Below are 7391 nucleotides of genomic sequence, written 5' to 3' on the forward strand. Positions count from 1 at the left end.
AGCAGCATCAGTTTGCTTTTTTGCCTGAACCTACTTGTAAGGACAGGATTCCACACCTTTTCCTCTTCCATCCCCCTCCTCCCTGATTTAATTGACTGGAAACTCTTTTTGTGCAGGCAGAAGGTCAGTAGGACATAGTCTAGCTGGCTTATGGGATTTAAATATATGTAGAGGACATATCTAGGCTGCAGCTATGGTGGACATTTCAGCTATTTTCATATATACACATTATACATTGGGCCTACATCATTTTTAATCATTTAGCTCCTTTAAAACAAGGCTTTTTGTACAAGGTTCAGTGTGAAGCCTGCCTTCCACTGGGATCAGATGCAGCCATAGTTATGGATGCAGCTGATGACTCTGGCACACCCAACTCAGGGGGAGCACTCGCACAGTGGACACGTTGTGCAGAAAGTGCAAGCTCTAGTGGCTACTCAATCCTAGGGGGGACAGGGGAAACAGCAGAAACATTTGTGTTAGGAGTTTGGGACTCAGGGTGTGTGCAAATGCAAACCATGTAGGTTTTCCTCCCTCCCTTCTTTCCTCCCTTCTTCTGGAGGAGGAGCAGGAGGATGGGAGTAAGAGACAAGGACACCCACCCACTGTGTTGTCCTCCTCCTCCTCTACCAAGTTGTTCACCTTTGAGCGGCCTGGGGGTTTTGCCAGGCAGGCAGCCTTGCCGCTTGAAGGTGAACGACTTGGCAGAGGAGGAGGAAGACAACGTGGTGGGTGGGCATCCTTGTTTCTTTCCCCCATCCTCTTTTGTCTCTTTTTCCCATTGTTGGGCAGGCAGCCTTGTGAGGAGAAGGACGGGGAGGACAGGATAAAGAGAGGAGAACGCCCGACCACTGCATTGTCCTCCTCCTCCTCCTCTGCCGAGCCATTCGCTTTTGAGCGGCCTTGGGGTTTTGCCAGGCGGGCAGCCTTACCACTCAAAGGGAGAACCCCTAGGCCACTCAAAAGTGAACAACTCGGCAGAGGAGGAGGAAGACAATGTGGTGCTCAGGCATCCTCCTCCCTTTCTCCTGTCCTCCCCCTCACTCACCAGAAGAAGGGACCAAGGCTCTCTTGTGATCTCTAGCTCTCTTGCTGTCAGCTCTCTCTCTGCCCTCCCAGCTGACTCTGCTGCTTGCCTGCAAAAAGTTCCTCCCTCTGGGCCTGCCTGGCCAAAGGGGTGAGAGGAGCTGTAAGCCTGCCCCCAGAAAAAGCTCCCCTGGGAAGCAGAGGCAAACTGGGGGAAGAGTCCATTGCCCCATGTGATCGGGTGAGGACTCTGGGAGCCAGGACATCCCCCTCTGCCTGACAGTGGGCCCCGGGCCTCCAGAAATCCTTTGGCAGGCTGCATCTTGTGCACCCCTGCATTAGGACTAGCTGAGGAGCAATCCAGGTATTTGGGTTTTCCTTGGGCTCTAGTGTTCCTCCAGGGTAAGCTGGTGCAGACCTACTATCTCTGTTGCTCCCTCACCAGGTTGCTTTTCCAACTGCTTATCATTTAAGTTAGTTAAATAGTTTAATAGAATAGTAAAGTGGACCTTATTCAACCCATGGTTTTGTGTCTGGTCTCTTTATTTCCATTATAGGTCAGTAAATCCCACCTAATATCACTAGTGAATAGTGATACAAGTCATTCTTCACCATGGGAAGAATGTGATATCTTGCCTTCTGAAAGAAGGGCTGGATGAGGCTGGGGTTGGGTTGTGGTGGGTGAGGGGTTAATATAAAACAATTCGAAGAAGAGTTTTGCATCCCAAGGAGGATCTTCTAAAATTATGATGCCACTTTCACAGTGTTAATAAAACTGTTCTTTGTTCAGAGTGAAGGATGAGTGTTAAACATGAATAAGCAACTATTTCTTTTCATTTAAAAATCAATAAGCATGACAAAGAATGAGTGCTATGAAAATAAGTATGTGGGAGTTCTACATAAGAGCAGCAGTGTGGCATTTGTTGTATGACTGATGTGCTATGAGAAAAGCTATGCAACATGACTTTGCCATTTGGTTTGTGCAGGTGCTTAACTGCTGAAAAGTTGCAAGCAGAAACCCTCTCTTCGGCAGCATCAGGGTGTGACTCATACAGAACTGATGTCAATAAGGATAGGAGAGAGAGAATAAATGACCACCATCCAGGTGAAAATGAATAGCTGCACTGGAGCTGAATACATCTGACCAAAAGGCAGAACTGACTCATATAAATAGCATTTTACCCACTCCTGACTGATGGGGAATGAGCATCTCAGCAAAACTAACTGTGGCTTATTCTTTCCTTTTCTCATGGTTCCCAGCTTTTGCTTAAGAAAATATATCAAAGGAATCCCATCTTTGAAACATACTCCAAAACATCCAGTGAACTAGCCACAGAGAGTTCTCCCTCAGACCCTTAGTATTTGTTTGGTCTGGAAACCTATTGATTCACCTTAAAATGCTCACTGGTTTAATCATAAAGGTATCAACCCACACCAGGAGAAAAGAAGGGCATCAATTGAGTAAGTAAGTAAGTAAGTAAGTAAGTAAAGAAAGAAAGAAAGAAAGAAAGAAAGAAAGAAAGAAAGAAAAGGGATATCATGCCATCTTTTGTAAAAGAGATTGGTTGAACTGGATCACTGGCAGAATAGAGATTAGTGGAAGCCCCCCAATGCCAGTGTCATAAAGCACACCCTCCAACATTTCACAGATGAAACACAAAACCATAAGGCTAAGCAAAATCAAAATGTGGTGAAGATGGCAAAAGTTATTAATAGGAAGAACACACATGCTGGGAAAGTCTGCAGCCATGTGTCTAAGCCTACAGGGAAAAGTGAGACCCCCCCCCGGGGTTCTCTCCTCCGCATTGTGTTAACTGAGTACAAACTACTTATGCATTTTGAACTCAGTTTGCAGTAATGGAAATAAACTGAAAACAAAGAGGGAAAGTGGGAAACAGACATCTTAAAAGTACTGAAAAATGGGGCAATAGAGGATTAATCAGGACTATACCTCCCAAATCGGGACAGTTGGCAGGCATGCACTTTCCTTTAGGTCTGACTAGTCCAGCCAATGGTGATAGGTGATGAGAGATGCAGTCCAGTATATGATGGACTGCCCCACTTATCAGTACAATAAAGATATTTTTAAAATTCCTATCAACCCCATCTGTGTCACCTTTACCTTTATTGAAACTGTGTGGCCTCCCAGATATTACAGGACTCCAACTCTTAGTATTCTTCACCAATGATTATACTGACTAAGGTTGCTAAGATTTGCTGTCCAACAACATCTATAAGCTTGCACAATGCCCACCTATGCTTTATGTAGTGGAAACACTATGGAGATCATCACACCCAAGCTTACTGTGCATAAAATGCTGGTAAAACGCTCCAGAAGTGTGAAGGTGTGATAGCCAGTCATGCTTCTAAAGTGTCACTGAAGTGTCCCCTCTCCTCTACAATCAGTGGCACTGAAGTTATTGATGTTATTCCCATTATTGATGAAATGGCTGCTCTACGAACACTTTGCTGATGGGAGAGGAGAGGGGACATTTCAGTGACACTTCAGAAGCAAGACCAGCTATCATATCTTCATGCTTCTCAAGCATTTTACCAGTATTTTAACCATGGTAAGCCACCTATGTAATAATACCCTATGTAGCAGCTTAAGTCACAGTTAGGGAAGCAGTGGTAAATGAGCAACAGAAGGGTGATGCTCTAGGTTCCAGATAGGGACGTCTCATATGTGTGTGTGGGGAGAGAGAGACAGAGAGAGAACAAAGACCTCTAAGCTTTGAACAGTTGTGTAGAAGAGAGAATGTCAACAGATATAGTTTGTTGTGTGAATTTTACCCACTGAAATTCTTTCTTCTACACAAGGTACAGAAGCTCTTTCCTCTTCATCATATGATCATCCTAGTTCTAGAGCTGCTTAATTATGGATGGCTTCTGTATACAATGATAGTCATTTTCCTCATAAGTAACTTTCTAAGCCCTTCATCCTGGTTGGTACACATTCCTCAGAAACTGAAGACTATTTGGTGCTAATGCTAAGGGTGTTGTAACTGAGCTTATATTAAGAGCTGAGAAACCTAACATGTCTTAGCACTTCTGTTCTCATCTGTTGAGGCTTTAATTGTCCTGCCTAAGTACTTAAAGATGTATTTATGGGTTTTGTTTCCAAATGATCACCCTCTTGGTAGTCTTTCTGTTAATTCTTGGGAAAGTCTCCATGCCTTCAGATGATAAACACCACAGTTTCTGAAAGGCACACTAAATAATCAGATAACAACATGGGTTCCAGATAGGGCGGGGGGGGGGGGGCAAATCAAGCGAGGCATATGGACTGCAGAGGAGGGAAGACTCCTACATTTCTGATCCTGATACTAATATACAGCATCTGTGCAGGATCAGGAATAACACTAATAAAGATGTGTGAACCAATTAGCAAAACTGAGAACTGGCACTCAGACAACAGGGTAAGAGGCTTTTTGGAAGACTGTAGCTTTTAAGCTTTTAAGGAGGTTTTGAAAGGACTGCTGGTAGTACAACGGATGAAGGCAAAACTAGTTGAGGAAAATCCAAACAACTTGCCATTAGCCTGCAACACAATGGCTAAGCTAGTTCCCTGGACAGGAAAAGGAGAGGCCTCAGGGGCTTTTCCATCACACACATTCAAGTGGGTTGTAGGGAAAGAGGTAAGCACTGCACCAATTATTGGGAGAAACAGCATGCTTGCTTTAGTTAAATAGATGCTGCCTCCCACCCACCCCCCATAATCTTCTGGTCAGGGTACAAGCACTTGAGAAGACGAAAGTGTAGAAAGAAACATTAACTTAGCAGTCACCGTGGATAAATCTAACAGCTCCAGGAATTGATGCAATTGTTACAGCACCCCTAGCTCCAGCACTGCATTCCTGGCCACCTTCAAAACTGAGTACAGTCGACCCTTGTTATTCGCTGGGGTTTGGTTCCAAGATCCCTCATGTATACCAAAATCTGTGTATGCTCAAGTCCCATTAAATATAATGACACAGCAAAATGGTGTCCCTTATAAAAAATGGAAAATCAAGGTTTGATATTTGAAATTTATACTTTTTTGAACATTTTCAAACTATGTATGCTTGAATCCATGTATATAAAAAAATCTGTGTATAAGAAGGGTCAACTTTATCTGAATCTTAGAGGATAATGTAACTCATCCAACTCAGCTTTAGTTCTTGATTCTTGAGGTGCCACTTGAATAACCAGGGGCATTTCTGCCTTGCCTACATTAAGCTTCCATTAGTTCATCCTCGTTCAGTCTATCACTGATATCAGACATTGTTGGAGAACTAGAACAGCTTTGTTGGATTTTGATGACAACATTCATATAGCTAGGGGTGGTGTAACAACTGTAGCCATTCCTGGAGATGTTAGATTTGCCCATGGTGACTGCTGAGTTACTTCTACCCTTCAGTCTTCTCAAGCCCTGGTGCCCTGACCAGAAGATTATTGAGAGTTGGGTCACTGGTTATTAACTATCTGGTAAATAAAACCCAATAGTGACTCATAAGACACAGTAACAAAATAGGTACTTTCTTTAATAGTTGGGGGGGGGGGGAATAGATGAAAATACATTTGCATTTTTAAAGGAAAATATGTGTACTTCAGAGAGTAAAGGGAAAAAAGCAAGTAAAAAGTACAAATGGTAGAAGCCATCATTTTATACAAGAGTGGAAGTTTTTTGCTCATAAAGACCAAGATTCAATCTGTGACATCTACAATTAAGAAGGAATTAGACTGCCATCAATAGGAAGGGCCTCTGCCCTTAGATCCTGACTGGTTACTTCCTGACAGCATAGTATTAGCAATAGCATTTACGTTTCTATACTACTTAATAGTTAAATAAGCACACTCTAAGCAGTTTACAATGTGTTAGCAATTGCCCCCAACAAGCTGGGTACTCATTTTACTGACCTATGAAAGGATGGAAGGCTGAATCAACCTGGAGCCTTGAGATTGAACTCACAATGTTATGGCATTTAAGCACTGCACCATCAGGGCTCTCTAGTAGACAATAGTGAACTAGATGGAAAAGCAACCATCTTTATTTTTAATTCCCATTGTAGTCACACCCTATCTCCCCCAATTTTATTTTCCTTTCGAACCTTCAACCAAGAAGAAGAGAGCCAGTGTGGTATATTAAGTGTTAGACTAGGACTCTGGGAGATCCATATTCAGCTACAGAAACACGCTGGATGACCTTTGGAAAGTCATACTGTTTGATTAGAGGAAGGCAATGTCAAGCTCTTTCTGGGTAAATCTTGCCAAGGAAACCCAAGTATAGGGTTGTCATAATTCAGAGTTGACTTGGAGGTGCACTGTTCACTGTAGAAGTAATGTAGTTTGACCCCACTTTTACTCCAATGGCTCCATCCTACAGAATCCTGGGATTTGTAGTTTTGTGTGGCACCAGGACACTTTGCAGAGAAGGCTAAAGACCTTGTAAAACTACAAATCCCAGGATTCCATAGGATGGAGCTACAGCACCTAAAGTGGTGTCAAACTGAATTATTTCTGCAGTGCAGACACATCTTTGAAGGTACATAACAATAAGCAAGGAAAGTCTGTTATTAATCCCACCACCAATATCATTTTATAACAAAAACAAGGACAAAATGGCTGAGCACCTACATTCCCCCACTCTCCTGTGTAAGGCATCTTCCTGTGTCTGTGCGTACACATAATAAACTAATTAAAAAGACACTCCAACGTGATTGTCTTATGGCTTTATTTTACATATGAAAGAATGTGGGCATCTGCTGCAATTTCCACGCATGTTCAACATTAACATTCTTATTATTGACCTTTGTACATCTGAAAAGTTCCCCATAAATACAAATGACAGGTGTTATCAATAAGTAGCAATGGATTTAATTATCTCTAAAGGGGTTTGAGCTTAAGGATTAATTTAGGGTGACAACATAGAGGTGGGTTGAATTCCATGTGTATGCAAAATCTCCTGGCACTGTCAGCATGAATGAGCAGATAAACAGTTGAAGATAACAGTGGAAAACATAAGTACAGTACAGGAGAAAGGAGTTAAAGCTCAGTGTTGAAGTATATTTTTCTGTCTGATGTTCCAGTTTCAGTTTGTGGCATTTCCAGCTTGAAAGGGAAGGTGCTCCTGAAAATATCTGTCTGAAATCCTAGAAGATTGCTACTAGATCCTGTTGCAAGCCCAAATACTGTTTGGACTGCAATTCCTAGCATCCCTCTGCTAGCATGTTCAGTCATATACAGTATAGGCTTGCCATATCCCGCCTGGGGGCGGGACTTTCCCAGTTTGGGGCAGGGCCACACGGTCCCCCCTCCCCAGTTTAGCCCCTCCCCTGGGACCTCCCCCCCCCCAAGGCCCTGGAGGCAGCTCCACCCCTCCCCATGGC

The sequence above is a fragment of the Sceloporus undulatus genome, chromosome 4, assembly GCF_019175285.1.
Source record: "Sceloporus undulatus isolate JIND9_A2432 ecotype Alabama chromosome 4, SceUnd_v1.1, whole genome shotgun sequence".
NCBI lineage: Eukaryota > Metazoa > Chordata > Lepidosauria > Squamata > Phrynosomatidae > Sceloporus > Sceloporus undulatus.